The sequence below is a fragment of the Cornus florida genome, unplaced genomic scaffold (genome assembly GCF_030987335.1).
Source record: "Cornus florida cultivar Cherokee Brave unplaced genomic scaffold, ASM3098733v1 CherokeeBrave_3.0.0_Hap2_Chr09, whole genome shotgun sequence".
In the NCBI taxonomy this organism is placed as follows: Eukaryota; Viridiplantae; Streptophyta; class Magnoliopsida; order Cornales; family Cornaceae; genus Cornus; species Cornus florida.
Window position 1 is genome coordinate 2,197,576 of NW_026775579.1, and position 25,785 is coordinate 2,223,360.

Consider the following 25,785-nt stretch of genomic DNA (forward strand, 5'->3'; position numbering starts at 1 on the left):
AACAGCCGAATCTTTGTTTTGGTTCCCCCCTTGAAGATAAGGCTTGAAATAGGGATGTAATTCAAAAAAAGTAACATCCATGGTAACAAACATTTTTTTGGAAATGGGTTCAAAGCATTTATACCCCTTTTGAGTGGGAGCATAACCAACAAACACACATTTTGTGGCTCGGGGTTCAAGTTTTCCTCGATTATGACTATAAGTATGAACAAATGCGGTACAACCAAATATCTTTAGTGGTAAAGAAAAAGAAAGCCGTTCTAAAATAAGAAAATATATTAAGCCCATTAAGGTATATGCGCAATGACGTCACTATGGGCGATTTTTTCTTTCTTCTTTTTTTGTTTTATTCCGCGATGAAATCTTACTTAGAAACTGCAAGGATTCCAAGAATTTCATTAACTGGGGATGTGAAGTCGACTGTTATACACCGAGGACCGTCTTTGTATATCGACGGGAAGTCCGTCGGAGGGAGGAAATCAGTACTCTCATCTTGCTTGGTTGGTTGTTTTGATAAGGAAGTTGGGGGCTGTGATCGTGTGGAGGAATGGGCAGCGAAAGCATGGAATACGTCCTGTGGTGTGGGGGTTACTCCATTATCTGATTCGATGCTTCTTTTCATGTTTCCTTCTCAGGCCGAAGCCTAACGCGTGTTAAAGGAAGGACGACGTCACTGGGGATCTGCAACTCTACAGATCGATGTGTGGTCTTTTAGGGTTGGATGTTGTGGCGTCCTTAGAGAAAAGGGACTCAAACAGATCCGGATGTTTGGGCTCCCCCTTCATCTATGGTGTCATGCCTTATTTGTTGAAGTAGGGGAGTTATGCGGCGGATTTGTGGGAGCTGTTGCCGATGAAACCAGGGATGCCGAGAGTGTTCGTATTACAGTGAGAATAGGATCGACTTGTCCGCAATTTGTGTTCATTAATGATGATACTTTCTGCAACAAGGTGGCGATTTGGGAAGAAATTGTGCCGGCGTTGGTTCCCTCAACAGAGAGTATCGAAGGCGGCGAAAGGCCTACTCATATGCCGGAGGAAGGATGGGTACGAGGAAGATCAAGTCAACGACATGCACTGGTTACGCGCGTCACAGCTGATAATAATTACTCAACACATGGCGCTCATAGAGGTTCATTTCCAGATTCCACACTATCCTTATCTACAAGGGTTGGTGAGGAAAATGGGCTGGGCCACACAGATTTGCCTAAAGTTGATTTGGGCTGGAGGGGTTATGGGCAAACTAAGGCATTAAGGTTCAAGCCTGATTTTGGGCCTAAGCCAACCCATACTAAAAGACGGGTTATTAAAGGACCAAACTCAGTTTCTGTTTCAGTTCCTAATGACCCAGATCCAAGGAAAGCCCAGGTTAAAACTCAAGCCCACAATCAAACTCTCTCCTCTTCTTCATTTCAGCGTCGGACTGAGAAAGAAAAGTGGAGATGGCCGGTTGTTTCAGCTAGTCGCCAAGGTACTCGATGGACTCGTACTGAAAAACAGAAATGGGTAGTACACTCTCCTTCTCCCTCTTCAGGTTTGACCCCTGTCTCTCATCATAAGAGCTCATCTTCTACCCCTTCTTCGAGTAAGGTGCTGGGAAATGGTGAAGGTGGAGTGGAGGATCGTTTGGATCAAAAGAGAGATTTTTCTAAAGCTATTGTACCACGGGATGCAGAATCACCGTCTTTAATGTCCAAGTCCGGAAGTATTGATTGTTCCAACGGGGTGACAGTTTGTGTTGGTCGAGACCTTCATTTTAAACTGAAAGATGATTTAGCCGTGACTTTACTTAATGAACTCAAGCTCTGTGCTGCTCTAAAAGGCTTAAATGGTCTACCCCCCGTGACTGGGACCAATTCTACCCATGATTTAATGAAAATTTTTATGGATGACACTGGAGCAGAATTGAATTTGCAATTAAACTTGTATCAGAATAGTGCTGAAAGCAAAGGGGAGGACTTTGATGATCAGTCTCAACAGATTTGTCCTCTTGCCTGGGATGTTGATCAATCTGATGTGGACATTATGGAACCCTTAGCAACTGTGCACCCTGATTGCTTAGAGACAGTTAACGATATGGGTATGGACTGGGTGTTGGATAATATTGACGAGGTCAGCGAAGCTTTGGGTGTCTCCTCGGAAGGAGATGATAATCGAACACAAATCATTCTTCATGATATTGTGGAAGGAAACAATAATGTAGAGACCTTTAAAAGCACAAAAGTTGTTAAAAATAAGAAACATGCACATCGGAAAGGTGATCAGGAGGTGAAGAACCTTATTTCCAATATCAATTATGAAGGGAAGGATGGGGTGAATAAAGAAAGGGGAAGGACTAGAAGTGGGAAGCAGGGAGGAGGGGCACTAATTATCTTTGGTTCTTAATGAAGATACGAATTATTACATGGAACGTCCATGGATCAAATGATCCGGACAAAAGAAAGGTGGTTAAAGTTGCTTTGAAGAAGTGGAATGCCCATGTTATTTACTTGCAAGAAACCAAGTTGGCTTCTATTTCTGATGCCATGGTTAGAAGCCTTTGGGGAAGTAGGTTCGTGGATTGGGAATCATTGAACGCCTATGGTACATCAGGCGGTATTCTTATTATGAGGGATCGTAGATGGATGTCTAGAACGAATATCTGGAAAGGACTATTTTTTTTGTCTTGCGTGTTTCAGATGGAAGATGATAACTTCAGTTGGGTATTTTCTGGAGTTTATGGACCCGTTATTGATTGTGTTAGACCTGCTTTTTGGCAAGAACTCAGCTACATTAAGGATTTGTGGCCGCTGCCGTGGTGCTTAGGCGGGGATTTCAATTCTGTTCGGTCTCCATTTGAAAGATCCACATGGGGGAGGTGGTCTTCAGAGATGACCCAGTTCTCTGACTTTATTGATGGTCACCTTCTTATTGACTTGCCTTTGGAAGGGCCAACTTTCACTTGGTCTAGTGGTAGAGACCCAGTTACTTTATCGAGGCTTGATAGATTCCTGATTTCTGGAGATTGGGAGGAGAAGTTTCTGGATGTCACTCAGTCAGCTTTGGTTAGAGTCACGTCTGATCATGTGCCCTTAGTTCTTGATTGTGGAGGCATGAGATCTAGACGGACTCCATTTCGTTTCGAAAATATGTGCTTGAGAGCTGAGGACTTCCAAGGGAAAGTCCAGTCCTGGTGGGAAGAAACAACGTTTACTGGCTCTAATAGCTATGTGCTTGCTAAGAAGTTTCAGACTCTCAAATTTGAGCTTAAGAAATGGAATAAAGAAGTGTTTGGGAATCTTGAATGGAAGAAAAATAGAGTCCTGGCTGATATCGCTGATCTTGATCGTCTTGATGAGACAGGGCAAGATACGGATTCTCTTCGCTCTAAAAGAGCGTCTTGTCAGGCGACTTTTGCTGAGATTGCTACTATGGAGGAGATATCGTGGCGTCAGAAATCTCAGGCTTTGTGGCTTAAAAAAGGTGACCGTAATACTAAATTCTTTCACAGACTTGCTAACGCTCATAGGAGATACAATAATATTGGGCGTATTCGTGTGAATGGTTTAGAGCTGTGGAAAGAAGATGAGGTGCGTGGGGGTATGGTTTCTTTTTATCAGTAGCTCTATACTGAGACTTTGGAATGGAGACCAAAACTTGATGGTTTGCACTTCAATGCTATTTCTACGCTGGATACTGATATGATTGAGGTTCCTTTCTCTGAAGAGGAAGTTTTTAAGGCGTTATCCAGTTGTAATGGTGATAAAGCTCCAGGGCCAGATGGATTCACTATGCGGCTTCTTAAAGAGAGTTGGGAGGTGGTGCGTAATGAGGTAATGGGCACTTTTCAGGAATTTCATTCTCATGGCACATTCGAGAAATCATTAAATGCATCTTTTATAGCTCTTATTCCTAAGAAGAGCAACGCCTCTGACATTAAGGACTTTCGGCCAATCAGTTTAGTGGAGTGTATGTATAAGCTTATTGCCAAGGTCCTTGTTCTTAGAATGCGGAATGTTTTGGATGGAATCATCTCAGAGTCACAAAATGCTTTTGTTGGTGGTAGACAGATTTTAGATTCTGTTCTTATTGCAGGAGAATGTGTCGATTCCAGGTTGAAGAGTGAAGTTCCTTGTGTTTTATGCAAATTGGATATCGAGAAAGCTTATGATCACGTGAATTGGAAATTTCTTCTTTATTTGCTTCGGAGAATGGGGTTTGGAGATCGATGGATAAAATGGATTGAATCTTGCATCTCATCAATTATGTTCTCTGTGCTTGTGAATGGCTCTCCTGCTGGTTTTTTTCCGAGTTCACATGGTTTGAGACAAGGAGATCCTTTGTCGTTTTTTCTTTTTCTTATTGTCATGGAGGGATTGAGTAAATTAATGAAAAAGGTAGAGAATCTGGGTTACATAAGGGGGTTCACTGTTGGTAGAGATGTTGCTAACCAGATTGAGATATCCCATTTGTTGTTTGCAGATGATACCCTGGTTTTCTGTGATGCTGATGTTTCCCAACTCAGGTATTTGAGATGCATTCTTACATGCTTCCAAGCAGTGTCTGGTCTTAAGATTAATGTTGGAAAGAGTGTGCTTGTCCCGGGAGGTCTCTAATATTTCCACTTTAGTTGTTGTTCTTGGATGTGGAATGTGTGCCTTTCCACTCCCTTATCTGGGCTTACCTTTGGGAATCTCCTCTAGGATAGTGGGGACGTGGGATCCGGTGATTAACAGGTATGAAAAAAGATTGGCGGGGTGGAAAAAACAGTATCTTTCGAAAGGGGGGAAGGTCACTTTTATTAAGAGCACCCTCTCGTCCCTTCCCACATATTTCTTATCTCTATTTCAGATCCCGTGTTCTGTTGCTGAGCGTATTGAAAAAATTCAGAGAGATTTTCTTTGGGGTGGAAAAGGAGAGGAGTTTAAGTATCATCTTGTTAATTGGGAGCAGGTTTGCAAACCATTGAAGTTTGGCGGTTTAGGTATCCGGAAATTAGTCCCTTTCAATAGAGCCTTATTGGGGAAGTGGTTATGGAGATTCGGTAAAGAACATCATTGACAATGGAGAAGAGTTATCTCGTGTCATTTTGGGGAAGAGAGTGGAGGTTGGTCCTCTCGTCCTGTTTCTATTATCTGGGGTGTTGGCGTTTGGAAGTTTATTCGGAAAGGTTGGGATGTGTTTTCCACCCATATTCGGTTCAAAGTTCGTAATGGTATGTATGTTAGATTTTGGGAAGACTTATGGTGTGGTGATCAGTTGTTGTCTCTTTCTTTTCTTCGTCTCTTTAGCATTGCTGAGAATAAGCATGCTTATGTAATTGACTGTTATCATCTTGATAATAGTGGAGTTACGTGGGATGTGCGTTTTAGGCGTTCCTTTCAGGATTGGGAGATAGCTGAAGTTTGCATCTTTTTGGACCTGTTGTATAGACAGAAAGATGTTGGCAGAGGTTGTGATGATATTTTGTGGACTCCCTCTTTTCATGGTAGATTCGAAGTTCGATCCATGTTCTTGTGTTTGTCTAATTTTATTGGATATGATTTCCCTTGGAAGTGTATTTGGCGCTCTAAAGCTCCTCTTAGAGTTGCCTTCTTTGTTTGGACTGTTTTTTTTTTTTTTTTTTTTTTTTTTTGATAAGTAAAAATATATTAGAAAAACGTTCAAAAGGGGAACGCATCCCTAATACAAAAGAAAAGATCTAAGGACCAATAGAATCCAAGAGATCAAAGAAATCATCAATCGAGGAGCATGTACTTCCTCTAACATAAAAGAATAAAGAACGAAGAATATGAATTTTTAAATTAGCTAAGGACGATTCTTTTCCTTCAAAGGATCTGTTATTTCTCTCACGCCACAAACACCACCAGACACAATGAGGAACAATCTTCCAATAAGCACGAGCTTGTTTCTTAACAGGACAGCTTTGCCAAGCGTTAATCAACTGAGAGGAGTGCTTAGGCATTACCCAAAAAATGCCGAAAATGCTGAAAATAAAACTCCAACAACCAAACGCCACAGGACAATGCAAAAGAATATGATCCACGGATTCACTATCATCTTTGCATAAACAACACCAATTAACAATGATGTTGCCTCTCTTTCTCAAATTGTCCAAAGTCAAAATCTTCCCCAATGTAGCTGTCCAAGCGAAGAACGCGATTCGAAGAGGGGCTTTAGAGCACCACATGGACTTCCAAGGAAACTCGGAACCAACGAAATTGGATAAATGAATAAACATAGAGCGGACATCATACCGACCATGAGCCAAAGGAACCCACAAAATATCATCACACCCTCTGCCAATATCCTTCTGCCTATACAAAATATCCAAAAAAGCAGAAACTTCCTCCATTTCCCAATCCTGAAAAGACCGCCTAAACCGCACATCCCACGTAACTCCATTGTTATCAAGATGATAACAATCAATCACGAAAACATGCTTATTAGTTGCAATGCTATAAAGCCTAGGAAATGAGTGTGAAAGCAACTGGTCGCCACACCAAAGATCCTCCCAAAAACGAACATGCCTGCCATTACGAACTTTGAATCTAATAAGAGTAGAGAAAACATCCCATCCCTCCCGAATAAATTTCCACAAACCAACGCCTCCCGTAATAGTGACTGGAAGAGATGACCAACCCCCACTCCCCTCACCAAAACGACACGAGACAACTCTTCTCCACTGACGATGTCGTTCCCTTCCAAATCGCCATAACCACTTTCCTAAGAGAGCACGATTAAAAGGAACAATTTTTCGAATGCCTAACCCTCCGAATCTCAATGGTTGGCAAACTTGATCCCAATTAACAAGATGATACTTAAACTCCTCTCCCCTTCCACCCCACAGAAAATCCCTCTGAATTTTTTCAATTCTATCAGCAACAGAGCATGGAATTTGAAACAAAGATAAAAAATAGGTAGGAAGGGATGAAAGAGTACTCTTTATAAGTGTGACTTTCCCACCCTTAGATAGATACTGCTTTTTCCATCCTGCTAATCTTTTCTCATATCTATTAATCACTGAGTCCCAATTCCCAACCAGAGTAGAAGAAACTCCCAAAGGCAATCCTAAATAAGGAAGAGGAAAAGAACCAACTCCGCACCCTAAAACAGCAGCTAAGGAGGAAATATCTGGAACATCCCCCACTGGAACAAGCACACTCTTTCCGACATTAATCTTAAGCCCAGAAACTGCTTGGAAGCAAGCAAGAGTGCACCTCAGATATCTGAGTTGAGAAATATCAGCATCACAAAATACCAAAGTATCATCAGCAAATAAAAGATGGGAAATCTGGATCTGATGATCAACGTCTCTGCCAACTCTGAACCCCCTAATGTAACCCAAATCTTCCGCTTTTCTCATTAATCTAGTCAGACCTTCCATAACGATGAGAAAAAGAAAAGAAGATAATGGATCACCTTGTCGCAGACCACGTGAGCTAGCAAAAAAACCCGCAGGAGAGCCATTCACAAGAACAGAAAACATAACTGATGAGATACAAGTGTCAATCCATTTTATCCATCTATCACCAAATCCCATCCTCCGAAGAAGATACAAAACAAACTTCCAATTAACATGACCATAAGCTTTCTCGATATCAAGCTTACACAAAACGCCAGGAACCCCGCTTCTTAATCTAGAGTCAACACATTCCCCAGCAATAAGAACAGAATCCAAAATCTGCCTTCCACCAACAAAAGCGTTCTGCGATTCTGAGATAAGACCATCCAACACTTTACTCATCCTAGAAACAAGAACCTTGGCAATAAGCTTATACATACATCCGATTAAGCTAATTGGCCGAAAATCCTTGATATCAGATGCACCGCCCTTTTTAGGGATGAGAGCAATAAAAGATGCATTCAAAGATTTTTCAAATGTGCCATGAGAATAAAAATCCTGAAAAGTACTCATCACCTCCTCTCGCACCACCTCCCAACTCTCCTTAAAAAAGTGCATAGTAAATCCGTCTGGCCCTGGTGCTTTGTCTCCGTTGCAACTAGAAAGTGCCTTAAGCACTTCCTCTTCCGTGAATGGAATCTCAATACTATCCCTATCCATCGCAGAAATAGTATTAAATGGAAGACCATCAAGAGTAGGTCTTCGATCCAAAGTTTCAGTGTAAAGCTGCTGGTAAAAAGAAGCAATTCCTCCGCGCACATCTTCTTCTCTCCACAAATCAAAACCATTAACCCGAATACTTCCGATATGATTACACCTTCTGTGAGCATTGGCCAGTCTATGAAAGAATTTTGTATTCCGATCACCATCTTTTAACCACAAAGCCCGAGACTTTTGACGCCACGAAATCTCCTCCATATGAGCAATCTCAGCAAAAACCGCTTGACAAGAGGCTCTTTGAGAGCGTAAAGACTCCCTACTCTGTCCCACCTCAGCTAAACGATCAAGCTCAGCAATATCAGCAAGGGCTCTATTCTTTTTCCATTCAAGATTCCCAAAAACTTCTTTATTCCATCTCTTAAGCTCAGTTTTAAGAAACTGAAGCTTTCTAGCTAACACAAAACTAGCAGAGCCTGTGAAAGACCCTTTTTGCCACCAAGACTGAACCTTCCCTTGAAAGTCTTCAGATCTAAGCCACATGTTTTCGAATCTGAAAGGAGTGCGTCTAGACCTCAAACCACCACAATCCAAAACAAGAGGTACATGATCAGATGTGACTCTAACCAACACAGCCTGAGAGACATCCGGGAAATGTTCTTCCCAAGCCCCAGAAATCAGGAAACGATCCAATCGAGAAAAAGTAACCGGTTCCCTACCATTAGACCAAGTAAAAGCCGCTCCTTCCAACGGAAGATCGATAAGAAAATTATTGTCAATAAATTCTGAAAACATGGTCATTTCTGAAGACCACCTACCTCCTGTGGATCTCTCAAATGGGGATCTAACAGAGTTAAAATCCCCACCTAAGCACCAAGGCAATGACCATAAGTCCTTAACAAAGCAAAGCTCTTCCCACAGGACTGGTTTATCACTATCAGTAACAGGCCCATACACACCTGAAAACGTCCATTTGAAATTGTCTTCTTCCATCTGGAACATGCATGACACCGAGAAAATACCCTTCCAACAGTTCAAACTTGACAACCATCTACGATCCCACATGAGGAGAATACCACCTGAAGTGCCTGTTGCATTTAAAACTTCAAAGTCCACAAACCTACATCTCCAAAGACTCCTGACAATCTCAACAGTAATATCAGCCAATTTAGTTTCTTGTAAGCAGACAACATGAGCACTCCACTTCCTCAAAGCGACCTTGATAACTCTTCTTCTTTTCGGGTCATTAAGACCACGAACATTCCATGTTATAAGTCGTAGCTTCATGAAGAACCAAAAACAATCAATTCACCTCCTCCCCTTTTACCACTCCTGGTTCTCCCCCTTTCTTTGGTCGACCCATTCTTACCATCGTAGTTAACACAAGAAATCAAATTCTTCACTTCCTGTTCGCCTTTCCGATGTGAATTTGTGACTTTGACTTCTTTTGTGTCACGAATAGGTTCACTGCTACCATTTCCTGCAATAATTTCGTGGAGAATACACAGGGTTTGTTCCTCATAACCTTCTGCAGAGACACCCAAAGCTTCACTAACTGCTCCAACATTCTCGATGACCCATTCCATGCCCAGATCAGTGGTTGTCTCCAAACAATCAGGCCGCACAACAGCCAAAGGTTCCATAAAGTCCACTTCATCGTGAACAGGATCTGTCCCGGAAAAAGATACGTTAAAAGGGTGCTGCTGAAGAGCAACATCAACCTCTCCTTCCTGTAAAATCCCCTCTATTTCCGAAGCATTAACTTCTTTGGATGGGATTACTGAAAACTCCTCATGCTCAGATGAAAAATTGCTCAAACCTTTAACTGAAGTAAATAGCCGAAGCTCTTTAAGCAAAGCTACGGCTGAATCATTATTCAATTTGAAATGCAAATCTTTTCCAACACAAACTGTCACTCCATTGAAAAAACCCGTACTCTCGGTAGTAACCTTTGAGACGTCGAACTCTGATTTAGAAGTCGAAATCCCAATGATACTTCTCTGTTGACCCGAAACATTCTCAACAACATTCCTGTCGCTAGCCACTTCACCCGAAGAAGAAGGAGAAGAAGTAGAAAGAGTGTTGAGAGAAAGATTAGGACTCAAACCTGGAGAAGAAGTGCGAGAACGTGCGACCCATTTCTGCTTTTCATTCCGAGTCCACCGAGATCCATGGCGTCCGACGCTCGTCAATCTCCTCTCGGATTTCATCCAAATATTAGAGGGTTTGGTATGGGCTTGTGATTCATTTGGACTGTTACTTGGGGAAAAATTCTAACTTTGGATAATTTGCGTAAGAGAGGTAATACCATTGTTAATTGGTGCTGTCTTTGTAAAAATGATGGTGAGTCCGTGGACCATCTTCTTATGCATTGTCCTGTTGCTTCTGATTGCTGGAATCTCATATTCAGTATTTTTGGTGTTCAGTGGGTAATGCCTAAGCATTCTTTCCAATTAATTAATGCTTGGAGAAGATGCCTTGTTTCTGGTCATGCTTGTGATTTTTGGAGGGTCGCTCCACATTGTGTTTGGTGGTGTATTTGGAGAGAGAGAAATAACAGAAACTTTGAAGGGAAGGAATCGTCTTTTGCAAAACTTAAGTCTTTTATCCTACGCTCTCTTTTCTGTTATGTCAGAGGCAGCGCTTGCTCCTCGATCGATGACTTTTTTGTTCTATTGGACTCTGTTGGTCCATAGGTTTGGCTTTTGCTCTTTCGTTTTTGTGTATTAGGGACGCGTTCCCCTTTTGAACGTCTTTCTAATATATTTTTACTTATCAAAAAAAGAAGAAGAAGAAAGCCGATTTGTTGGATAAAACTTATGAAAAACATCAAAAGGTGTTTCAAAGCTTAAAACCTTATTAGGCGTTCGATTTATGAGATATGTAGCAGTAAGAAGGGCTTCACCCCAAAGATATTTAGGTACCTGATTGGTAAAAAGCAATGCCCGAGCTACTTCCAATAAGTGTTTGTTTTTTTTTTCAGCCAAACCATTTTGTTGCGGAGTGTCGACACAAGAACTTTGATGAACAATTCCTTTTTCAAGAAAAAATTGGCCCAAAATGTGTTTGAAATATTCTTGACCATTATCACTCCGCAATATTTGAATATTTTTTTGAAATTGTGTTTGTACCTTGGTGTAAAATTTTTTAAAAATTGTTCCCACTTCAGATTTTTCCTTCATCAAATAAACCCAACTTAATCTCGTGTGATCATCAATAAAGTTCACAAACCATTTTTTTCCAGAATGCGTAGATGTTCTACATGGGCCTCAGATATCACTATGAATCACAGTAATTTGTGTAGTTGGTTTGTAGGGTTGGGGGGGAAAAGATGCACGATGATGTTTAGCAAACTGACAAACATCACATTGAAAGGAGGATGGACTTTTATTCCAAAATAAATTGGGAAACAAGTATTTTAAATACTAAAAACTAGGATGGCCTAACTTATAATGCCATAACATAATATCATTATCTTTGGAAACAAAAACAGAATTTAAGGAAGTACTTTGACATCGTCTACTCGAGTGAGGTCCATGTTAGAGTCCATCTTTTTCCTTAGCATTGCCAATCATCCTCCCCGTGGCCAATTCCTGAAACTCACAATATGAACTGTAAAAATTAGATTGACACTGATGATCAGAGGTAATTTTACTGATGGACAACAAATTGCAAGACAAATTGGGAACGTGGAGCACATCATGGAGGGTTAACAAAGGAGTGAGTTTGATAGTTCTTATTTCGGCAATTACCGAGAGTGAACCATCTGCAATTTTGACCTTTTTATTGCCTGCACACGGACTATAGGATGAGAATAATTTGGAGCAACCGGTCATATGATCAGTTGCGCCTAAATGAATCATCCAAGAATGAATAGGGTTAGGAATAACACCAAAAAATGCAGTAGCAAGAGACTTACCCTTCTGTACCAAAGAACAAGATGGAGTTAAGGACAGTTCTGGAGAAAACAATTCGTACAGGTGCTCTAATTGCTCCTTGGTAAAAGAGACTGCATCCGAGTTGGTAGAAGGCTCCTGATTCTCTTCAGTAGTGGCTTGGTAGGCGCGACCGTCACGTTTGGATTTTGGCGGAATAGTGGGATTGTGCAGAATGGTTTCGGAAGTACCGGAAGAGACGGTAGGATTTCCTTGGGTGCCGGTCATCGCCGACTTATACGATATCATCAGAAAATAGAAAAAAAGCACAAGGCTGAAGGTTTTTTTAAGAAGAAAAATATTCAGTCTTATTATCTTTCAAGAGAGATGATTACAAGATAAATAGTAGAGGAAGGCCACCAAATCAGGAAGCCCACAAAATCAGCAAATCAAATCAGCAAAACTCTAGGCTAGAAAACAGGAAACAGAATCTACTAAAATCTGAAATAGTAGTTTCAGATTTTATTTTCAAAAATTGAATTTCCTAATTTATTTCCTAGAAATCCGACAGATACCATTGGAAAGCTAACTCAAAATCCTTGAGTTTAGACTCAAGAATGACCTAATTTGGATCTGGGATGAGGGAGATATGACTGTTGCAAGATCGGGTGAAAATTCTATCCAATTCATGAACAGTAACTTTAGATGCTACCTAAGGACTGAAAGTAGGTTGCCGGAAAGGTTTCCCAAGGTCTAAATTGAATATGCGGTGTTCAAATACGCCCAAAAGACCCCCGGATGTCCCGGAGTGGTCAGTATGGTTGTCGAAAAAAAATCGATGAATAGTAATCATGACCAAAAATGAAAAAAAAGAAAACTCAACATTGTGTACATTGTTTTCCCTTGCCCAAAACTGATCCCTAAGGCCTCTAAGGTCAATCCCAAATAAATGAAGCATGGAATTTGATAAATACATACATGTTAAAGTAGCATCAAAGGAGAGTATTAAGGTACTTATTACACATCCAAAATAGGAAGCAAGGCGTGCTTCTAATTACATTACATATTGTCAACTTCAAAAGACAACTAAATCATGCCAACACTTGCATGCCAAAAATATACAAAAGATGCTTGAAATGTAAATACAAGTTGAGCTATGGATGGTTCGCATCCAAGAAGAGTGTCTCCTTGCCTGAAAAACAAATATCAACTAGGGTTAGTAATCGAATTACTTAGTAGGACGAGGCGTATGCGTATAACTAAAAGTTTTAAACGTCTTGAAAGTGTAATATAAACGAATACACGTGGATCATGCTCCCTACCGTCTAAGTTTAAGGTGAAGCTAAGGGATCATCCTAAAGCTACCTTTGAGACATTTTAAACTCAATCCACAACAAGCAAAGAACTTAAACAATATTGGAACCTCCAATGACAACAAGAAGTTACAACTATTCTATTATTGTCAACTTGAAATAAAATGCGAAATTAAACAATAAGAATATACAGTGGCGGATCCAAGGGGGGGCTTGAGCCCCCCCCCTCCCCAAAAAAAAAAAAAAAAGTTTAGGTATATTTAGCCCAATATTTTTAAAAAAGAAAAAATTAGTAGCAATATTAGTCCCCCAATTTTAACCCATCCAAACAAGCCCATTATCTAAGCTACAATTTTAAAACAAAGGCCAACCAAATAGGCCCAATCCAAACAAGTGCTAAACAATCACTAAGCCGAAGCACAGAGAACTCCTAAATTCCTAATCTTGCACAAATTAGAGAGCTCACTCCTTCTCTCCCTCTAAAGTCTAATCATATTTCCTCTAAAATTTTTCAACTCTTTAATCTTTCGATCCCTAATTCTCCCTTGTTTAATATTAGCCCCCCATTAACAATTCCTGGATTCGCTTTCGAGAATATACTTGCAAGAACAACTACCACGAAGCTAGGAAGATAACAAGGTTTACACCACTCCAAGAACTATAACTCAACCCACAGATAGACTCCGCTATGATGTAACTCACGCATGTGACTCTATGATACAATGTGATGTTATACCGGAAATCACATCCGATTAAAATGATTGGTGCACTTCCGCACCCCACTGGCGAAGTGTGACTAGGGATTTTCAGCCCTTGGACTTGATGTCCACTTCTCAAGTTCGGATAACTTCTATTCTTCAATCATGTCATGCATGTCTTACACACACAACTTATAATACTATGAACCTTATGAACAAAATGATGACCACTATGCTCCTTAGGCCAAAGTGGCACACACACACCATGATTCCCTCACATTGAAAATATATCAATAATGTCACAATACTAAAACAATGTAGACTACTCAATAGCCACAAAATCAAGTCCTTAATTTGTACACACTTATACTAACATTATATTATTGATATAAAGAATTAAATCATGCTAACAGTGTAAGCCTTAAACATGGAACTACACAATCCCTACTCATAAGTCTTTAAAACTACAATGGCATTTGCAATGACAAGTTCCCAACGTGAATGAAAATACACTAATACAATGTTATCAATTTAGGGAATCCATTCATGTGAATATAAAGTGAGTTTCAAGTCCTTAATTACACAACCACATAGTGTCAATTTCCCAACAAAATCATTGGCAAGAATTATATAAAAAGTCTGTAGTTACATAACAATAAATCACTAGATTTCAATTCTCCACCAAATGAAGTAATATCAATGCAAGAAGTAAATCACATACAAGTCTTTAACAATATGAAACCCTAGGTTAGTTACATACAATATTCATCTATATGCAACCTTAGAATTTAAATAACATGCATACAATGTATATTAACCTCAAAGAACACATTAAAACACTAAGGGTATAAACATAAAATATCCCCTACCTCACTAGAGAATTGTATCTCTAGAAACCAAGGGAAAAATGGAAGCAAATTGGAATCCAAGACAAGGTGTGGTAGAAAAGGGTGAGGGGAAACTTTTGTCTTCCAAGTGCAAGACCAAAAGGTGAGGGGAAGGTGCTTGATTTCAAGGTATAAGGGCTAGGTTTTCAAGTCTTCCATGGAAGCTTAGGTGAGAGCCTGAAGAAGACAACCAATTTACTAGATTTTCCACTAACCTAAAAGTTTGTAAAACAAATAAATCTATACTAACACCACCTCTCACACACACACACCTCACCCCTCCACTTGTCATGATCCTAGGCCTTCTCACAAGATTAAATCACTAACCTACACTTGTCAACATCCAATGCTTCCAAGTGTTTCATCCAAAAGTCAACAAGTGGACCAAGGAAAAGGTGACACTTGTCACACTTTTTCACAAATTGCAAAATGGCCCTTCTTCTAAATATCTCACAAAAATAATTGCAAAAAGGTCCCTAAGACAATATCTCAAAAAGTTAATTACATAAATAACCCCAAAAAATAAAAATGTTTCCGAAGAAACTATGCATTCATACCCCCAGAAAATAAAATTAAATAAGCATGCTTCTCTACATAATTAAGTCATACATTGACAGTAAAATAAAATAAAGCAAATGCATGCGGTGCCAGAAACCGATTCCGGACACCAAACCGTACCTCAGGTTCTATAAAACCCTAAGGTAACACGAAAAGAAATAAACAAATAAATAAATAAATAAGTAATAAAAAAAATGCCTGAAAAAGTGAAAAAGATGACACGGTCATCACATTTTTCATCAAATCAAGTTTACTTGTGAATTATGTTAAATCATCTCTTATCTTTAGCCCTTGGTTTGATTCATCGACAACGAAGGATCTATCCAACGAATCCAGACAAAAATGGAATAAAAGGGGCGAAAGACGATGAAATTGGGAAGGGCTTTAGGACTTGATGGCATTCCTATTAAGGTTTAGAAGTGTCTTGGAGAAGTTGGCTTGTCCTGGAGGATTGGGCTTGTTCCATTGTTGTGTGGCAAGAGCAGACCTCTCACACAATGGTAATTCTAACTTAGGCTTAGTGTATACAAGTGCATACATAGCGTTCATTCTACTCTCCTCAGCCTGGATATACGAAAACACATCTCTAACAGAAGTAGGGATTGGATACTTGCCTAACACTTGTACCCTGGTATGCTCGTATCTCGGATTTAGACCACCCAAGAACTCATAGATTCAATTCCTTTCTACCATAACACGATATGCTTTAACATCAACTGCACACACAAGTATGTAGTCTTGGTAGTGATCTAACTCTTCCCATTTACCACTTAGAGTATGGTAATATGTAGCAAGAGTTTGGTGTTCCTGCTTGAATCTTGAAATCTGTTGTTGGAGTTCATACAGTTTTGCAAAATTACCAACTGAGGAATACGTTTCTTCTACAGCCTGCTATAGCTCTTTAGCTGTTTTCATAAACAGAAACCCTTTGCTGATCTGTGGCTGCATTGACTGCAACAACCATGTCATAACTAGTGCATTATTTGCACTCCACTCTTTGAATTCAGGATCACTCTGGGAGGGATATGTGACGATCCCTTCGATATGGTCAATCATCCTACGACTAGTGATATGTATACGAGCAGATTGAGCCCACTCCATATAGTTCGTCTCATCCAGTTTAACAGTCGACCTCCCAATACTGGAGTCAAACTTGGGGAATACCCAACTTCTTTTGAAGTCACATCTGAGCCAGACATTTTATCAAACAGTTTCTGGGTATTAATCCTCAGGAACAAAAATAACAACAAAATACGTAGAGAACCACCTCTTTAACACACAACTTCAACTAGAAACATTTCCGTCTTCTGAGATGCATGAAAAAGCGACCACACAGTCACCACACAAACCCTAGAAAGCAACAAAGAAGACTATACCAGTATCGCGAACGACGAAGAAAAAGCTGCTGTTGCAGAATCTCACGACAACGAAAAAAACACCAATCGAGACTTCAATAGATCAAAAATAGGTCCAATAAAACACCAATCGGTACGTGTGGATGTGATTAACACTAGCTTGCTTGCAAATAAATCCCATCTTGGAATCTCTTCAAAACCCTTTACACTCACTAGGGTTTACACAAACTTGCCCTAGGGTTTTAACTACACACCTAGAGCTGATACCATGTTGACTTTAAGAGATAATCCAATTGTTTTAAATAAGAGCACGAAAATAGAAGAGAAAAATTCTTGTATATCTGTATATGTGGGTTTATATTGGATCCCAAGACATACAATCAGTACATTAATTTGGCCAATTACCTAAGCTAATCAAAATCCTATAATCAAGCTAGCAGATTTTATGCATTAGAATATTCCTATAATCAAGCTAGGAGATTACATGTAGCAGAATAATCAATCTGTGTTACCTGGACTTGGCATATTAGCCCAGGGTGTTCGTGTCGACACGACACGGACACCGACTCGGGATATGGGTCGGACACCCTCTCGCGACATTGGACACGACTGATGAAGACTTGCTCATAGAAGATTGTATCGTGGATGCTTGTTAGGGATTTGAACTTTTTTTCAAGCCTTTATGTTAGATCGGATGTGTTTTGTAAGTTTGTGGAGGCGGCTGGTTCAAAGATAGGGTTTTTGGAAAGTTGAAGATGATGGTTTCTTCACGCGCAGCTGTAGCAGATTTTCTGTTTTTGGTGGAGAGTATATTTCACGCTCTGCAGACTTTTCACATCCTTGGCATACTAATGGTCTTTGTTGCTGCCAGCTGTATCCATTCTTATTATCATATACACGTTATATGTGGATTACAGTTGTGGGTTATAGCTGTAACCCACATCCATTGTGCACGCATTAACACATTGGGCTTGGGCTATCATTTGGGCTGGGCTATTATTTGGACATTAAATTGTAAGATTGTTTTAATAATATAATCCATTGGGCTGGGCTATTATTTGGACATTAAATTGTAAGGGTGTTTCAATTATATGATACATTGAACTGGGTTATTATTTGGGCTTTCTCTTCTAAGTTATTTTCTTATTTTTTTTTTTGGTTCGAGGTAAAACAGTGAAAGATAATGTGGTTGCTAAAAGAGAAAAAAAGACTTAATAAAAAATATAAATTCAACTGGTGCAAACTAAAAGGTATACAAGTGACAAGAGTACTCTCTCCTTTACAACATATATGAAGTGTCCCAAGTACCCGTGTCCGAGTTTTGGACACTTTTATTTCGTGTCCCCGTGTCCTATAATTTGATACATAGAAGGATCCTACCTCTAGACACATGCCTGTGTCCGACACCCGTGTTCGAGTCCGGGTAACATAGTAATTAACTTTCCTAATTAATTACAGGCTGTAAATAGCCTATATTCACGACACTCCCCCTCAAGCTTGAGAGTAGATATCAACAACTCCCAGCTTGCTACAAATAGAGTCGAAAGCATTCTTTGGAAGATCTTTAGTGAAGATGTCAGCTAGCTAATTGCAAGAGGGCACAAAAGGAGTCACAATCTCATTTGAAGCCACCTTAGAACGAATGAAATGACAATCCACTTCAATGTGTGTTGTCCGTTCATGAAAAACTGGATTGCTAGCAATATGAATGGCGGCCTGGTTATCACAGTAGAGAGGAGTTGGATCTTGCACTGAGATTCCGAACTCTTGTAGAAGGCTTCTCAACCAAGTTAGCTCACAAATTATGTGAGCCATTGCATGGTATTCAGCCTCAGCATTAGATCGAGCAACAACTGATTGCTTCTTACTTCTCCAAGTCACAAGATTACCCCCAATAAATGTACAATAACCCGTAATTAATCTTCTATCTGAGGGAGAACCTGCCCAGTCTGCATCAGTATACCCTTTAATGCGAAGATGTCCTGAAGATTGGTAAAGAAGACCACGGCCTGGAGCACTTTGAGGTACTTTAGAATGCGTGCAACTGCATTCATGTGAGGGACCCGTGGGTTGGTTATGAATTGACTCACCACACTAACTGTATATGAAATATCTGGTCGAGTGATAGTTAGGTAAATCAGCTTACCTACTAGTCTTCTGTACATATCAGGATCATCAACTAAGTCACGAACATCAGACATCAATTTCTGATTAGCCTCCATAGGTGTAGCAACAGGTTTAACTCCAAGATGACCTGATCTCTCAAAATATCAAGAACATATATTCGTTGAGACAAATAAATGCCTTTCTTTGATTTCGCAACCTCAATGCCAAGAAAATAATGAAGCTTGCCCAAATATTTAGTAAGGAAGTTTGAACCAAGATGACCAATCAAAGTCTGAATACCCTTACTGTCACTTCCAGTAATCACAATGTCATCCACATAGACGACTAATATCACAATACCGTGCTTTGTCTTCTTAAAGAACACCGGGTGATCAACCTGACTTCTAGTCATTCCATGAGTAACCACAACTTTATTGAATTTGTCAATCCATGCCAGAGGAGACTGTTTGAGTCCATAAATAGATTTCTGGAGATGACAAACACATTCCCCCTTGGACTCAAACCCAGGTGGTTGAGCCATGTACACCGTCTCACTCAAATCTCCATGCAAGAAGGCATTCTTAACATCAAGTTGATGAAGGGGCCAATCAAGATTTGTAGCAAGAGAGATAATAATACGAACTGAGTTTAGCTTGGCCACAGGAGAAAAAGTTTCAGTGTAATCAAGACCATAGGTTTGAGTAAAGCCCTTAGCAACAAGATGAGCTTTTAACCTGTCAACAGTATCATCTGGATTTTGCTTCACCGTGAAAATCCATCCGCAACCAACAATGTGTGCACCTGCAGGCTTAGGAACAAGAGTCCAAGTATTATTCAAGTGCAAAACATGCATTTCATCCTCCATTGCTTTTCACCAACCAGGATGGGAAAAGGCCTCTTTATATGTCTTAGGAACAGAGACAAATGATAAGGATATTGTGAAAGTCTCAAATGAAGGAGATAAATGATCATAAGATACAAAATTAGAGATAGGGTGCTTAGTACAAGACCTTTTACCTTTACGAATGGCAATGGAAATGTCGGGACTAGATGGAGGAGTAGGATCCGCAGGCGTCGAGGAGAGCAATGGAGGATTTGAGGATGGTGCTACTGGCGCTGTAATTGGTTCAGATGGGCAATGAGAAGACCGCAGACGTTTATGAACATAGACCTTAGGATATGAAGGGATGGGCCTATTAGGATATGAAGGGACGGAAAGAACAGGTAGGGGCCGAAAGGACTCTTGTAGTAGAGGCTCTCGCAGTTGACAATCCTTCGTAAAGTAATCGGGAACATTTTCAAAGAAAGTCACATCATCACATACAAAATGTTTTCTTCATGTAGGACTATAGCATCGGTACCCTTTTTGAGAATGAGAATAACCGAGGAATATACATTTATGTGCACGTGGGTCAAGTTTATCATGTTTAGGATTTAAATTATGGACAAAGCAAATACATCCAAATACCTTTGGAGGGAGACATAAAGGATCTTTATCAGGGAAGAACATTTTAAAAGGTGATTTCCCTTCAAGAACCCGAGATGGCATTCTATTTAAAAGGTATACTGCTGTGACAACAACATTCCCCCAAAAGTGTTTAGGCACATTCATTTGAAGCATGAGTGCACGGGCAACAACAAGGATTTGACCATTCTTTCGTTTAGCAACTCCATTTTGTTGAGGTGTATCAACACATGAGGTTTGATGAGTGATACCTCTCGACTCAAAGAAGTGCCGAAAGCTATGAACTTTATACTCAAGAGCATTATCAGTACGAAGAATGTGCAACTTGGCATTAAATTGATTAGTGATTTCAGTATAAAATGATTTAAATGAATTAAACACTTGAGAGCGATCTTTAAGAACATATAACCAAGCCAAACTTGAATGATCATCAATAAAAGAAATGAAATAGCGTGAACCACACAAACCAGTTTTTCTAGCTGGACCCCAAACATCGGAGTGAACCAACTCAAAAGGATGTAAACAAGGACCATCAGGTCGACATGTAAACAAGGACCATCAAGTCGACATTTAAAAGTGGCTCGATGATGTTTATTGAGCTCACGTTTCATAATTAAAAGTAGAAAACAAAGGTAAAGAAGGGACTAAAAGTCGCAGATTGGCAGTTGATGGATGTCCAAGTCTACAGTGCCACTGATACGGAGAAGTCGTGGTATGAAAGGCAGAGGAAGATGATATGGGAGAGGGTTGGAAGTAGTAGAGACCATCTGTTAGCAGATATGATAGCCACGATTTATGAAATGACTTACAATATTAGCAAAGATTTGATAGCCATGAATCATGGCATAGAATATGCTATAGCATGTGTTGTGATTTGATTTAGATTTACTTTCTTGTAATATGAGCATGTGCTATTTTTTTATCTATAAATACTAGAGTTATGAATGAGTGATTTATCTCATTCGAACCTTTACATAATTCTCTCATTTTTCTTCTATATTATATTTCTACTTGGTATCAGAGCCAGGGTGGTCAGATTGCAATGAGGGCATTACGAGTTTGACACCACCTATTCGGGAATGGTCTAAGGTGACATCGCCTATCCGAGAGATGTTGGGTAGGCAGGGTGGTCCAACCTCAATGAGGGCTTTGTGAGTTTGGCACCACCTATTCAGAAATGGTCTGAGGAGACAGTTGTTTTTTTTTGTGATCTGAGGAGACAGTTTTGATTCTTTATCTACATTGTTTAAACATATGTATGAAGGGGGATGGTTTGAGGAGACATTGTTGATTCTTCCATCTACATGTTTTAAACATGTGTTTAAGGGAAATGGTCTGAGGAGACATTGTTTGTTGTTTACGGTCTGAGGAGACATGATTGGTTGTTTATGGTCTGAGGAGACATTGTTAATTGTTTTTGGTTTGAGGAGACATTTTTTGATTTGTTGATCGGCACTTTATCTAAAAGGAAATTATCGCTAGTCAGATTTACACTCTGCAACTTGTAGATTCTGAAGAAGGGTGCTAGCAAGACTGTGTTTGAAGATGCATTGTCCAAGTTGGGCGTCTCAGATATCCACGCACCAACTTGAGGGGGAGTGTTAGCAGATATGATAGCTACGATTTATGGAATGACTTACCATATTAACAAAGATTTGATAGCCACGAATCATGGCATAGAATATGCCATAGAATGTGTTGTGATATGAAATAGATTTACTTTCTTGTAATTTGAGCATATGCTCTTTTTTTTTTTATCTATAAATACCAGAGCTATGAATGAGTGATTTATCTCATTCGAACCTTTACATAATTTTTCTTCTATATTATATTTCTACTCCATCCTTTTCATATCCCCCACCAATCGTCCTCTTCGTCTTTAGATCCTGAAAAACACAATGAGAAGGATAAACGGTGACGTAACAATTTAAAGCAGAGGTAATACTATGAACATATAATAGATTAAAAGGAAATTGAGGTATGTATAAGACAAAAGAGAAAGTTAGACGAGAGGTAGTAACTGTGCCAACCCCTTGAACCGGAGATTTAGAACCATTAGCAATTGTAACAAAGGAAGGAGAGGGAGTACTTGAAAGATTAGAAAGTACAGAGGGATTACTAGTCGTGTATGATTAGAGGCTCCAGAATTAATAATCCATGGCTAATTGGATGAGGAATGGAGGCAAGTGTTACCTGAAGCACTCAAGGAGGCGGTTGAGGTAGATGAAACATGAGTGCACGCCATCAGTGAGTCATACTCTGCTTTAGAAAGGGCTACAGACTCTTCATAAGCAGAGTGGAGATCTCCTCCTCAACAGTACCATGATTAGCCCATGTGGGCTTGCCATGGAGTTTCCAACATTTGTCAACAGTATGGTTGGTGCGATTACAATGAGTACATTTCTTGAGGCCACTACGATCACCTTGAAAATTTCGACCTTTATTCGAAACACGTCCCCCACGACCATTATGGGAATTATCAGAGTGCCCAATGGGAGCTGCAAGAGCAGAGCGATCGGCTTTCTCTGGAGCAGATAGGCTGGCCCGGCCGAACACGATTATAGGCCTCACTGGCAGATGGCAAAGTTTACCAGCGAGAATCTGAGAACTAACAGGAGCAAATTCGGGTCAAAGTCCAGAAAGAAATTTTGTCACGCGAAATTCTTCCCTGTATCATTTTTGAGTCTCATTATCAGTAGTCAATGGCTGGCTGATACACATTCAGTTCCTCCCACATACCTTTCAAGGTAGAGTAGTAATCTTCAATAGAGCGATCTCCTTGTATAGTGGAAAAAGATCCTCATAGAGCTGAATCCGAGAGATGTTTTGCTCATACGAATACATCTCCTTCAGGGCATCCCATATCTCGTTAGAGGTTTCAAGAAAAGATACATTGTTGAAGACCTCGGGTTCCATACTGTTCCATAGCCAAGTCATAATTTGGGCATCTTCTTGTTCCCAAGCATCAACCAATTTGGCATCAGTAGGTTTGGTTGACTTAAGATAAGAGAACTTCCCTCGAGCTTTCAAAGCAGCTTGGACAACTCGGGCCCATTGAAGGTAATTGGGACCCTTGAGTTTGATATTGGTCATGGAACCATAGAACATATAATCTTTAACATCTGCTTTGTCACCAATGGAGACCGAGCAAGAACGGGATGAGATCCAAGTAAGAATAGGATCCAAGCAAGGAGATTAGCAAGCTGATTCTTTCCAAGCAAGGCTATGCTATGCCATAGAGTCGATGAAGCTGTAACCTTTTATCTTTTTCCTTTTTTATTTTTTTTACATAATAAAACAAATAATAGATATTAAACTGTTTACATAAGAAAACATAAAACTAAATAGAACTCTGGCAGTAAAAATAAAAAATAAAAAATAAAAATAAAATAACAAACTAGAATTCTTAGAAGGCACCAGACTTTTGATGTGAGAACAATAGAGAGAAATGGGGGAGATTGGGTGAAGAAAAGGAAGACGGGAGTTGGGTCTCAGGAGCATTTTTGCTCTGATACCATGTTGTAAATTAGAGCAAGAAAATAGAAGAGAAGAATTCTTGTATATCTCTTAGATGTGAGTGCATGTGGGTTTATATAGGAACCCAAGACATACAATCAGTACATTAATTTAGCCAATTACCAGAAATTAAGCTAATCAAAATCCTATAATCAAGCTAGCAGATTTTATGCATAAGAATATTCCTATAATCAAGCTAGCAGATTACATGTAGCAGAATAGTCAACTTTCCTAATTAATTACAGGCTGTAAACAGCCTATATTCACGACAATCAAAGAGTTAAGTATAAGAAGAAGAAAAAGAGGAGAAAGAGGATGAGAGAAAAAGAGAGAGAGATGGGGAAAGAGAGAGAGAATGAAAGAATACTTTCATCCTTCCACCACGTTATATTTATAATAATAAGTTTCAGAAATTACACATAGGCCCCAACATTGTATAAGTAATAACAAATAAGCCCCTGACAACAATGACTACCTGAGAGAAAGAGAGGAGAGAGAATAGAAGGGAAGTGGGGAAGGACACAATAACAACTTCCATGTCTCTTGAATACGAGAGGAGATATAGATAGAGAGATTAACGACAGGAAGGGGGAGAGGGGGTGGAGGGAGCTCAAACCTTTCACAATATTCATCCATGTTGTTCTTTTTCAATGCCTAAGTCCTTTCTCTCTTAACATGCCTATTTATAGGCCCTGCAAAACCCTAATAGCACATAAATATCTTCTAGAATTAACATTATCCAACATGGTAATAATTTAAGACCTAAATTTTAATATTAAATACCCTAAAAAGATTGAAACTTAAGAAAATACAATAATATTCTTAGAGAAGACTCCTAGTAAAACTCTAACTACTAAGATTTATGTGCAACAGCATCATTTGTGACTCTTTTCTAGGAAGCTTTCAGTGACATATTTGTTTGGTGGAGTGCCGAGATTAAAGAGCTATGATACTGGGTGCATCAAGGGGCTGGGTTACTCAAAATCGTGTCTTTGGGTGCTGGCTCTGTGTTGCATATATATATATATGTATTTTATTTAACGTTCATGAAACTTTGGTAATGGAACCCGAGGCTCTTATAGAGAGCCACACAAGGTTCACGGATCTAGACGTAGAGGGAGTGAATAGGTAATGTAAAATAAATTAATTTCTTTTATATAAATCTGATTTTTCCTTGGGTTTTAACTGAATAAAGTGATATAATGCAAGATTAGCTGCGCATGCTAACATATAAAAATAAAGCAATAAAGCATTATAAATGGACAACGATACCAGATTTTTACGTGAGAATAAAACTACTACGGGACTTGGGCCAGGCAAACCAATCCACTATCAAGAAAGAGATACGCCCTAGGTTACAGTTTAGTACCCCCGGACCTTTAGTTACCTCTGGACACAGTAGAACACAAAATCTTCAGTCCTACAAAGATCTCTAGGTTGTCCTTCTGATTTATCTACAATATTTGCTCCTAAAAAACCTGCTTCTCTAGTTATTAGTCTCAGCTACTAGTCTTCTAGTTGTCAATCTGGTGTAGATTGCTTGGATATGTTGAATAAGTTTGATCAGTGCAGCAGTGGATGCATCAACACATAAAACAACAGCTCATCAATATACTAATTTATATAATGAATGTTGAAAGCAAAGATGCACTCAACTCACAAAAAGTCGCTCATTGATTTGTGTGAATGATATGTTTAAAGAGATTAAACACTTGTGATTTCTCAATTAAAACAATTCTTTGCATCTCTCCTGGTATTTCAAGATGATAAGTCTTCATAAGCAATTAAGAATTGAGTTTCTATTAGAATAAAAAACATAGTTTAAGTGCTTTTAGAATACTGCAGTATCGACTAAGTGGATTGAGAGATGTGTCAATCAATCGATGCAACTCTAGTGAGTCTTGATAGAAAGCTCGATCGATCGAGAATTCTGTAGTTCAGATTCTTATGAAAAATTGCAGAACACTTTTCC

The 25,785-nt window shown here is 39.5% G+C and overlaps 1 protein-coding gene across 5 annotated transcripts in view; it reads left to right on the plus strand.

Annotated features, from left to right (window-relative positions):
• Window positions 1-25,785, plus strand: part of LOC132273436 (type IV inositol polyphosphate 5-phosphatase 3) — a 93,272-nt gene that overhangs the window by 14,546 nt on the left and 52,941 nt on the right. The window lies entirely within an intron of this gene.